Source organism: Oncorhynchus nerka, linkage group LG22 (genome assembly GCF_034236695.1).
Source record: "Oncorhynchus nerka isolate Pitt River linkage group LG22, Oner_Uvic_2.0, whole genome shotgun sequence".
Lineage (NCBI taxonomy): Eukaryota > Metazoa > Chordata > Actinopteri > Salmoniformes > Salmonidae > Oncorhynchus > Oncorhynchus nerka.
The window spans coordinates 29,623,221-29,635,717 of NC_088417.1; positions in this window are offsets into that span (position 1 = coordinate 29,623,221).

The window sequence follows — 12,497 nt, forward strand, 5'->3', positions numbered from 1 at the left end:
GCACACTCACGTAGAGTAGGTTACTTTTGGGGGGGGAAACTTGAGTTTGAAGAATTTGGAGACTTGCACTTGTTTTGCAAAAAATAAAAAATAATAACTATCTTTAATGATATTTGAATTTGATTCAGTGCCAGTGACTTAAACATTTGAGAAGGATGATGAATTAATGCTTTTAGCCTAGGCTGCTCATTTAGTGATTAGAGCTGAAGAGATTGTCCTAGTTCTCAGTAACATCCTGTTTACTTAGAAATTATGACCAGTTTAACGAAAGAACCAAAACACACACAAATGCAGTTATTCTATTTAATTATCTATCTATGCTCGAAGCCACACAGGTTTCAAAATTGTTGTATAGGTGTCAGTTTTCCATAACATCTCATATATATATATATATATATAGTGCATCAACAAAATCATGTTATTCTGTCATCTTATATAATTTATTCTAACAGTAGTTTGATATTAATAAATAAACTGTGAATTGCTATCCACACTCAAATGTAACTCCATCACAGAAGATTTTTACAACCATGGCATTACGCTATTGCATACTTTGTATCTCCACCCTCCTTGTATAGTTTCCCAATATGTTGGGAATGGCACCAAATAGATTCTTTCATAATTGAAAAGTTATAGGATGAAGTCATATAGCTCTGTGATCATCATGACCTGAGTGACATTCTGAGTTTAAGATAGAAGAGTTGCAAACAACATATTTGGAACAGAACCTCATTGTTTCAATTGGAACTATTTCCTGATTCTAGAACTGAGAGTCTTTTGTGAATGATCAGCTGTTGGTGCATATTTGTGGCTTGCAGCATCTGATGTAGTCATATGGTGATGTATTCGGAACCCTAAAGGAAGCAGGCCTCAGTTGTCACTGGAATTCAAAGGAATTCCTTCTTATGTGCACACTAATGGTGCTGTCCATTATATCTTGAGTCATCCATGGTGGATGGTAGCTTTGAAGATGGTCTTTAAACTGAATGAGGTCTATTCAGAAACCTTTATGCTAGAGATTGACTATGATGCACCCTAATTGCAAACTCACATAGAAGATTATACAATTTAGAATGATTGTCTTGGATCGATCGAATGATACTGCACATCCATGCATTGCAGCTTGTACTTGATGCATGACAGGATTGCTGCCTCACATCCTGTAGCTCAGCCTACAGCAACAGAGTGAAACTGTGAACCTTGTGACCAGCCCACAGTATGCTGTCAACGCTGCTATGTAGGATTTTTAAATAACCAGATGTAGTCTTTCTGTGAGTAAAATGCTAAGTACAGCTAAGTACAGTCTGAAGGAGGCCCATTTTGTCTGGCACAGTACATTGTGTGGTTGCACAATTGAGGCCTGGCTAACCCAAGTTCAGCTTCTGTAAGGTACAGTATTTACCAGGTAGCTCCAGACTTATCACCGCCTTGATCAGTTGAAACATTCAGAGAATGCAGTAGTGTCTGCATGACACCAGGCAGCTTTTATCTTGGAAAGCCGACCAGGCAGGCTAGGTCCTAAATCTATATCATCATTATGCAATCCTAACCAAGCAACCAGTAGGCATAGCCACAGGAAAGAGCCATTAGAAGATGGCCCACTTTAATGCATCATTGTCAAGACAATTACTAAGTTGTTTTAAGGTATTTTACTCCATTGATGGACACTGTTTACATGCAATGAGGCATTCTTTGTCTCCAAGTCTAGGCTACAGCTCTTGATGTAAAATGAATTAACATTGTGGTAGTTTTCTAAGTTATGTATGTGTCTTTATACCGGGATAAAGCATATTATATCAACTAGTAGGACAGTATAATTGGACAATCATGGTAAAACAGAGGCATAATACTTTGATAAAGGCATCAAAAACACATTCAACACAGAAGGCTTTGATAGGCAAATACAGAATGCCTAATAGTTTTAATATGTCATTTCAGACTATTTCTGGAATACTTTACAAACAACCAGTTTGCAGATAAAGCACAAGGTACAGTTGATAGAGTAATGCATTTGTCTCTGCGGAGGCATTGTAATTTGTTCAAGCTTAAATAAAATGAAAATGAAGCAATTGATTGGAAATCAATGCACTTACATCAATCACTCTTTGTAAAAGACGGACAGAGAGAGAGAAAAAAAACCTGTCCAAAAATCAATATTCATTCTAATTCAACATATCATAAATCTGGACAGAGTCAGCACTGCTCGCTCACAGTGAGAGGATGATTGGCCACTATGGTCTTATTTCACATTCTCTGTGGGTTTCAGCTCATCCTGTTTGGTTTTAAAGCATTTGTTTGGTGAAGTCCTCATTGAAAGGCAGTGAAGGTTGACATGTTGTTGGCCTTATATTAAGCTATCAGGCCATGTCACAGGACGGGGGATAGATGTGTGTACATTGGGCCATGTGGCGTCAACCCATCAGTGAAGCCCCTTTGCCTCGCAGGCAGCTCTTGACCTTGTGTGTGTGTGGTGTGTGGTGTGTGTTCAGCAGCTCTCGACCTTGAGGAGAACAGTCGGCTGTGTGTTTGTAGTATGGGATGTATTTGAGCGGAATCACTAAGTGGACAACATGGATACATCACTTAGCACTACTATGGCTAGTTTAATCATTATCGTCTGCCTGAGTGGTGTGCGTGTACAAAAATGGCCGCTAACATATTTGTAATGACTTGTGAAATACTGACCAGTAGTCTTAGACACTTTAAAAAAATACATGTAGTAGGCGTTTAATATATACAGACCCTGTAACAGAGCGGTATAGGGTAGTAGCTCTGCTGCTGCCTTGAGTTCGGCAATAACATTTGTAATACAGAAATGTGTACTTAAGCTGTCAAAAAATCTTTCCTAAATCATTCAGGTTTTACAGAATTGTTATTGTGGGCAACAGTTTTGGATTCACTATACCACACAAAATACCTTGAAAATGAGGAAATACATTATGCTCCCCCCCCAAAAATCGAGTTGTTTCAAGTAGGATGTTGTTAAGCATTGCATTCACAGCACGTAGGACAGGTTTGGTACTAGATCTTTAAACGTGCTAGGTGGAAAATCTGAAGGACAGTTCAATGGTCATTGTTTGTCCCAGGGGTGGCATATTCAGTGGCACCAAGTTGTTTCCCCCTGTGACTCCCTGTGCTTCAGGCCTGCAACCATTATACAGAGCCAAAGGAATGTTAGATATTTTATTATTTTCCGAAACCACTCTGTGGGAACCCACTCTCTCCTTTTACGGGGGAGGCATTTGTCAAGTGTATAAACAATGACCCAACCCACTGATTACAGACTACTAGGGTGTATTCATTTGACACTTTCGGGGGTGGGAGACTAGTAAAGAAGGGGAGTAGGGGAGGGCGAGGGGAGTGTATATCAGGTTACCCTGACCATGGACAAGTAGACCTGAATTTGGTATTTTAAATCCCTGATCCCTCTGCTGAGAATTCCCTTTCCTCTCCTTTCTCTTCTATTTAATGCATTAGATGACATCACGTGACAAAAAAAACAGGTTTTGTTTTGATAGAAAGTTCTTCTAAATGTTATGTTCTGTGCATTTAGTTTTACAACTGTTGACGACTGTTGCTATCTTTTAATACCATGATATGAATAGAATAGCACTCGTTAACAGTTTGTATTGGTGTAATATTAGTTTTGAGTGTGCTGTGGTGGATCATTTGTTTGTAATTATTTTCTAAACAAAATATACTTTTTTTGTATTGAATATATTTATATATTTAAAGCCAACAATATTGTTACACCGCAGCCATGAGCCACGAGCTGTTCACTCCCTTACCGTCGGGCAGATGGTATCGGAGCATGAGGTCTGACACCAACAGGCTTAGAGACAGTTTCCATCTACAAGCCATCAGACTGCTGAACACTTGAACTGGACTGACCACCTGCTCTGACTCCCCACACCTTAGCACACATGCACTCACTCACACACACACCAACACAGACAGACACACACACACACACACACACACACACATATTAATGCTACACACACATCACAACTGCTGCTACCAGACTCTTACAATACTGCACAATTTAAACTCTTGCCCCGGAATCTCCCCTTTCTCTGATACATGTGTAAATATTGGACTATAAATTGTGCCTTCCTTTATTATACTTATGCTAAAATGTTTATTCTACTAAGCCATTTACTTTATGTTCATATTCTGATATTTGATTATTTCTAATTGTTGTGGCATTGTTGAGAAGGAACCTGCAAGTAAGCATTTCATTGGACGTTGAATACCATGTGCATCCTGTGCATACGACTAATAAAACTTGAAACAATGATTCAATGCAACAAACATATTTTCTGAATTTTACATTTATTTAACTAGGCAAGTTAGTTAAGAACAAATTCTTATTGTCAATGACGGCCTAGGAACAGTGGGTTAACTGCCTTGTTCAGGTGCAGAACGACAGATTTTTACCTTGTCAGCTCGGGGATTCGATCTTTGGTTACTGATCCAACGCTCTAACCACTAGGCTACCTGCCGCCCCATATAAGTTACTGCAAAATACAAGCAGTGTGTACATCATTGCACGCGCGATAGAACAGCAGAAAATGTACTGCAATGTTGTTGTTTTTACCGTGTTGTGCGACGCTCCTCACCTCAAGCTTTATCAACAAAACAATAGCAGTGGTGAGGCGGACAGCGCCACTGTTTCCTTTACTGCGGATTCGGTCTTTAAAAGAGCCAATCCATGGCCTTCAAATTTAAAAGGCAATATTTTGAATTTAGATGAAACCTTTACTCTCAATACAATCCACAAACACGGTAATTTCCACTGGGCAAAAACTGGTTGAATCAACATTGTTTCAACATCATTTACATTAAAAAAAATAAAATGTGATGACATTGAATCAACGTTGAAAACTGATTGGAATCGCAAAAAGTCATCAACGAAAGGGAAATTCTTTTTTTTTTCACCCAACTTTTAACATAGTGACATTTAACCAAATGTAAATTGAAACGTTACGTTGAACTGACGTCTGTGACCAGTGGGTTGTTTTTTTTGGGTTAAATGCTTCTACAATCCACAGAGCATTCAAGGGCATGAACATCCACCCATGAACAATACCGTCCGTATCCTACAGTATGTATGGCCTGCCATGCCTCATACAGAAACAGAATGTCCAGTTACAGATCTACAGACAATCTAGGTACCTCATGAGGGATTGAATGAATGCTACCAAGCCTTAAGTGACCTGACCTGTTGGAGTGAAAGAAAGATCTGCCTGTTGTGTTTCTACCAGAATCTGATACCACCTTACCTATGTTAATGTGACATACAGGTAACTGGCAAAATAATGGAAACACCAACATAAAGTGTCTTAGCAGGGCGTTGGACCACCATGAGCCGCCAAAAACAGCTTCAATGCACCTTGGCATAGATTCTACAAGTGTCTGGAACTCTATTGGAGGGATGCGACACCATCTCCCATTAGTGTTCAGTTTAGTTGAGATCTGGTCACTGAGATGACCAAGGCATATGGTTTACACTGTTTTCATGCTCATCAAACCATTCAGTGACCACTCGTGCTCTGTGGATGGGGGAATTTTCATTTTCCCCAGCTCTACAGGGTGGTAATGCCAGGCATGGACCCCCAGATAGAATTTGTGCACCCCCCCCCCCCATAAACATAAGACATTTTATTTATTTCCGGTTTTGCCAATGTAGCGCTGCTGGGCCTGCCAGTAGAATGGGACAGAGGCTATATGCCGGTGTGTGCTCATGATCTGAGGAGGGGGGAGGGAGGGGGAATGTATTATTTAGTAGTTAATATTGCAAAATGCATCTGATTGGGCACCTAGCCAGAATGCATAAGGTACTGCCTTTGAATTCAATACCTTGTTTAGGAAGCTCATTGGATCACAGGGCGGGGTCAAATGAATAATTTTTTCTTTTCTCACAGAGAAGGAAAGAGGTTGTTCACTTTGGCAGACAGCTACACAGCTAGCTTTGTTAAGTTTTGGTAGTTGCGCATTGAATATTTATAGTTAGTTGGCTAAGCTTTGATCAGCATGCATATCTGAAAAGGGCTGGGCACTGCCAAGACCAAAAACACGGAGGATCACCTTGCAGAGACCAATGCCAAGCTCACCAAGTAGCCATTTAGCCCGACCTCCAAGGTCGAGGAGCCTGCAGCAAATGCAATACCCGCCCACCCCCCATACCGCCTGCTGACCAACAAGATCGAGAAGATCCATGGCAATAGCACCAGCAGCATGAGGGTAACATCACAACAAGCACCTGCACCTCAGTTACCTCAGCCACTAGCATCTGATGACCTCGGTGATGAGGAGCCAGCACAGGCTTGTCTTGACACTTAACCGAGCCGCATTTTTGTGGGAGAAAGTGGTCCTTTTGTAGCATCTGGTTCAAAGTCTGCATTTGTGGTGCACGGTATGTCGTCTGAGGAGGCGATGGAGTACTTTTTCAATGTGCGTAGCTCCCAGTAGAATTTCTTTAGGAAACCAACGGTGACTGCACAGTACACTGGGGAAAACTGAAAAGACTTCCTGATCAGAGATGGACTGGCCACCTCACCACAGTGTCAGTCATTTTGAAATCAAGTGACAATATCACAGAGATGCTCGATGAAATCGAATCTACACTACTTGTGAGACTTGAGGCCATAGGCTTATTGAAAGCAGAGACATAGCCGAGCTTTAAGTTTATTGCTAACGTGACTTTCAAAATCCTGGGGCTCCTCGACCCGCTTAACAAGTTACTGCAGTTAAATTAATTGTGTGAAAAATTGTCTTTGCGTGATAGGCTACCGTAATAGTGATGTCAGTACTATGAAAATGACACAGCCTACTTTTTCGCCCCCTCCCTGCTCTCTTGCTATAGTGTATGTGTGTGTGTGTGTGTGTTGCTCTCTGAATGGGCATTTACTCTTATTCGCGGCAGATTCAAATGAGCTACCGTCATGTAATAAATGTCACAATCAGCTATGAATATCGAATATGCACATAGATGAATTTCGATCGCTTTTTTTTTCTCCACAGAAAATATTGCGGCCCTGGACAAGTGGCGGCTTGTCTTACTGTAAGTTGCACTCATTGCGTAGTGTCACAATTTTGCTAGAGATATAGACTATAGTTCTATTTATTCAAGTTTGCGCTATGAAGTATGTAAGAGTCTTTGATTCTTTGCTTGTTGGTAGGCACAAATTATGTGTAGGCATACTGCAGCAACAGCTGGATTTCGGATACACTTCTGTGTCTTGGTGGGGGCATATATTTCTTGTGTTCTTATATAAAACAACAGTTGTTGATGTGTACCGCTACATTTCAGATACAATTTTATACCGATGAACTGCAGTAGGACAAATCTACCTTGTTTTATTAGGGCTCTAAAGCAATAGTACAATAGTTGTGCCCAATGATTTATATATAAACTAGATGACTGATAGGGGCGTTGTGTTGAAGCCACCATGCCTCTATCTTGGCACTCCCTTATTTAAGCTTTAGATTTTTTTAAAATTAATGTCTACATTCGTTTTTGCCACATAAATTCTATTACAGACACCTTCATGCATACATGTAAATTATATTATGTGACCTAAACATAAATATTTTAATTTAAAAAAGATATACATATATTGTCATGAAAGTATATACATCTTTAGATTTCTAATGTGACTGGCCCCAGTACGCCAACAAAAATACTTAAATACATGTAATTTTGTCCTTGAAGCATTGAATTGAAATACTTTACAATTCAGTTCATTCCTATGGAGGACTGCTCCTACTGGGGAGGGCCAATATGGCCACCCGGGGCTTCAAAGCCTCTCAATGGCCAATACATAGCATCAGCAATCAAGTGTTGTAAAATACCCCCCTCAGGCATATTGTCCTGTAGCCTGGGCTGGTGGGACATAGCCATGGTAGCCAAAATAATGGGTAACTGGACCTGCCCAGCATTTTTATACATGGCCTGGAAGCATGATGGGATGTTAATTCCTTAGGAATTGCTCAGGAAACACACCAGTTTGGAAGCACCTGCTTTCAATATACTTTGTATCCCTCATTTACTCAAGTGTTTCCTTTATTTTGGCAGTTACCTGTGTGTGTGTGTGTGTGTGTGTGTGTCAGTGACACTCCCCCACCCCTTCACCACAGGATCGCATCTCTATCTCGCCACAATGACCTGGGAGGCAGGTGAATGCCCGGGGGTCCCTGTCCTCCTTGTCCCCACACACTATGAAACAATGGCGTCTCCACCACAGCTTATCTTTAATCAAGGCCCACATCTTTTAGGTATCACTTAGTTGAATCTGTGTCACCATCAAGGATTGGTTTCACAGTCTTGTAGCCAGGGGAGCATGCTTTGTTGGCTAGCCGATCGAAAACTTTGGCTTACAATGGGGATATCAGATCAGAAAGGAGGAATGTGTTGTTCTCCTTCATTGGTTCAGTTAAAAGTAGACAGACAGACGGACGGATGGACAGAGACCCCAACTAGAAATGCACATTGCGTAAAAAAATAATAGGGCAGCTGAAAGGCGGTGCAATTATTAACTTACTGTGACATTATCCTTAATCTTAACGTAGCATAGGATCACAGTGTCTAGAAGAGACTAGGGTTGTGAGGATGATACGTTTCTGCTCAGTTTGTCTCCTTCCCCCTTTTTCTCTCTTTCTCTTTATGCAATAATGTGTCTTGGCATCAGTAATAGCCCTGAAGCAAGTCCTCTTTGGCAATGAAGTAGGTGTCATTTCCAGCCTCAGAGGACGTTTAAGCAGTGATTATTAGAGCATTAGCCAAACCATTCCTTTGTCTTTGATTTCCACTTTCTTCGGGTTAATTATTTTTGTTTAGTCTATTCATTTTTGTCAGCTCGAATCCCTGAAGCACATGTAATGTTGACGGCACACTTCACGCTGTATCTGCTTCCTGGAGTTGCCTGTGGCTGTATGGCAGCCAGGGCCAATATGTCTCATCTGAAGTCATGAGATATCAGTGAGTCAGTCTCAGCTGGGTAGACGGTATCAGCTGAGAGAGAGAGAGAAATCCTCGAACTAGAGGTTTACTCATGTGATTGTTGAAGCATGAAGTGCTAAAACTAAGCCTACAATTTAGCTCATGACATTTCATGTGACTAACGATCAGAAGTCATATAGTATTCACTATATGTACTTGACCTGCATGCTTCATCGAATACTATTCAATCTGTGCAAAGGTAAATCACACCGTGTGGAAACTCGACGAACAATGTGTTCATTTATTTAATCTGAAGCAACCCAAAACAAAAGAACATGACCATTATCTAGGCTTGGGAAAGCAGGACATCAGAGGCCCAAGCAAAAAGGGGCAAATATGGAAACGACTATTCAAAAGAATGCTTTTTAACAATAGGGGTTGTAAACAAAGGTAATGACACAATAGGTTGTGAAGGGGAAGGGTTTAGGGATTTCCCAGAGGAAGGGAAAGAAAACATTCAGAGTTCGGAAAGAGAGACGTGTGAACAGAAAGGTAGATGACACATAGATCAAATACATGACGTAACCGTCCAAAGTACAGCACTAAAATGAAGTCACCACGGCTACCACGGGGACACCACAGGTTACTTTGGCAACAGTTAGCCGTTAGTACAGTATCGGTGTACTGACTGGCTGACAGTCTGTAGACAGAAGCTGAGTCAACATACAGGCTTTGAGTCAACCTGTAAAAAGCATGACCTTTATAGAAAATGGTGGCGTGACACAGCCAATGTTGTTTCAGTATGTGTTTCCTATATGGAACATTCACTCACTCTCAGTCCCTGCAACTAGGAGAATTTCTGCTTCATAACAAATCAACATACTAACTGGATACCTCACTGCCATATTCCAGTTATTATCATGTCTGTTTCATTATGCCTTCAACTTGACCTCCTTTATCTTTATTTTTGTTACATAGATTATAGACCAGACTACTCATTTGGATAACACTGAATTCAGTATTTAAAAAAAAAAACCTGAACCAATGATTGAGACAGAAAGACAACACCAGCAGGGGATGAGAAGTGCCAAAAGTCCGTAGAGAGCATTAACACAGTGCCCCACAACAGACAGTCCTTCTACCCCCCCCTCATCACAGAACCCTGCTCACCTCAAATGTCTCAGCTCTAATGATCAGAAATGTGTCTCTTCCTCCCTGGGGACTAACAGGGGACACACACACACACACACACCGCAACCAGAAAACTCTACTTTCCCACAAGTCTAATGGCTGTGGCTCAGAAAAACAACAACGACGGCAACAACAACCCAAATAAGCCACGACAGCTGTAGGTACCTGAGCCAGTTTATAATTGATCATTCTCAGTTGGAAACTTCCTCCTGCTTCACCAATCCTCTACCCCTGACTGAAAACATCCAGTTATTGAATGTAACATAGTTCAGACGTGTTGTTATTCTTAACATGGCTGCAGTGCATTGCTAAACTATGTTTCTACACATTAACATATTTTCCTAGAGAACAGTAGGCCTACAATTTCTCTCCTCCCCATAGAGCTCAAGCTCTATGTCATAGTTCTTTGGGGTTTCGCAATGCATAGCTCATTTCTGCTCACGTTCTGCTTAAAACATCACTCAGTCACAATAGGAGATCAACAATCAGCAGCTCATGACGTTTGAGTCCAGTCTGGAGAGATCATGACTGAAATGGCAGCAGGCCTATTGTGTGAATTAATGAAGGTTTGTGGGCCAGCACAGTTATTTGGGACTTTCTGAATGTAGGCGCTGGTGGAGCTCTCAGAAGATGGCCCATACACGCACACACATTTACACACACAAACATCTTGCGCTCGGGTCTGCATGTCATCTCACTCCATCAGCCGGCGACAGCCGTTCGACACAGCAGCCACGATAAGACTACTGATCCTGGCCCTGTCTGTTGACCGGCACAATTAACATTCACCCACTATACACTGGCCCTAATCCTGGAATTTAACAATGCGCTTGGCCCTCAACACTATGGATCAGATTCCCTTTCCCTGGCTCACTGCATGGCACTATATTTGAATTTGAGCACCCACCACTACCCACCACCCACAAAGCAGTCCAGAAAATTCACACACTCACACCCTGGTTCACTCGGCATGAACCACAGCAGACTGCACACCCAACATCTTGTAACAGTGACACACTAATTGCTGTTGCGAATTCCTTTCCTTATATTCTTCTATCTTCTATCTTTCCTTATATTCTTCTATCTTTTTTTTCTATATTTTTTGCTTTCTTTTTTGCTTTCTATTAATCTTTGGATGATACTTCTATTTTGTTTTTAATGCCTATTCTTTTTCTCTCCATGTTTCTCTTATTCTTCCCATGTTTTCCCATGATCTGACAGCTGACCTTGGCTTTGGGCCTATTACTACTACTACTGTATAAGCTGGCCTTTGGAGTCTTTCACCTGTATTACACTGGACGGCCAGAGAGCTGTGCCCTGCATTTGCAAAGGGGCAATAGGATCAAACCCCAGAGAGAAATCTATTTCCTTCACGGCAGTGTTTAAAAAAAAATACCGCACACATTTGCTGACATTGACACACAATCATTGGAAAATGTGCAATTAGCGAGTGTGTACCACCACTATCAAATGTATTATTTTCAGTCACCTTCCTTCCGATAGAAGCAGTTCCAGTGTCTCTGTGTTCCACAAGGTCAGATAGGAGAGATACCCTATGATACTGTCGGAACCTCACAACTGTGCGAGGTAATTACCCGTGTCCTTGATATTTGATGTGAAATGGGGAATGGTAACCTTTAGTGTTTGCCTGTGAGACCACCCCTCCCTCCCTCACCTCCTCTCCTCCTCTCCCTCTGAGCATGGTTGGGAAACAGTAGGCTGATTTTGGAGAGAAATGTGAAGTGTGCTTGCCTTGCGTGCCAGGCGGTGCCATGGGACATGGTGAAGGAAATGCAATCACACCTGCAAGCACAAGTGCACACACACACACACACACACACACACACACACACTAGTCAAATTGAAGTTTGTTTGTCATTGCTGGTGATCTGTGAGGACACTGCTGATGGCTGATGGGAGATGGGGAAGGCTGTGTTGGGGGCCACTCTAATCCCTAAAATCATAGAGGTACGTATGTGGAAACATTTTTACGGGCATCATAAACCTATTTAAACGTGGTACATTTTTATTGTATTGCTGCTGATCTTTATAATTTGGACGGCTAGATAGAAATGTGATGTGTGTAAAGGTTTAAGTTTTAGAGAGAACATGTTAATGATGAAATAATTAGCTGAGCAATATTGCCATAGACAGAGTACTGAGGCTCCAACATGACTCTCAGCAACTAATTACACTAATGAGGGCTCTATCTATATAACGAGTGGTCCTCTGTCTCCATGCTGCTTTAACTTCAGTCACTGTCAGTGTTTGACGGCAACCCTGACGACAACGGCTGCAAGCTGTTTTTGCGTTTACATACCTGTGGAGATACACCCCATTGATATCCATGGAAGATCGAACG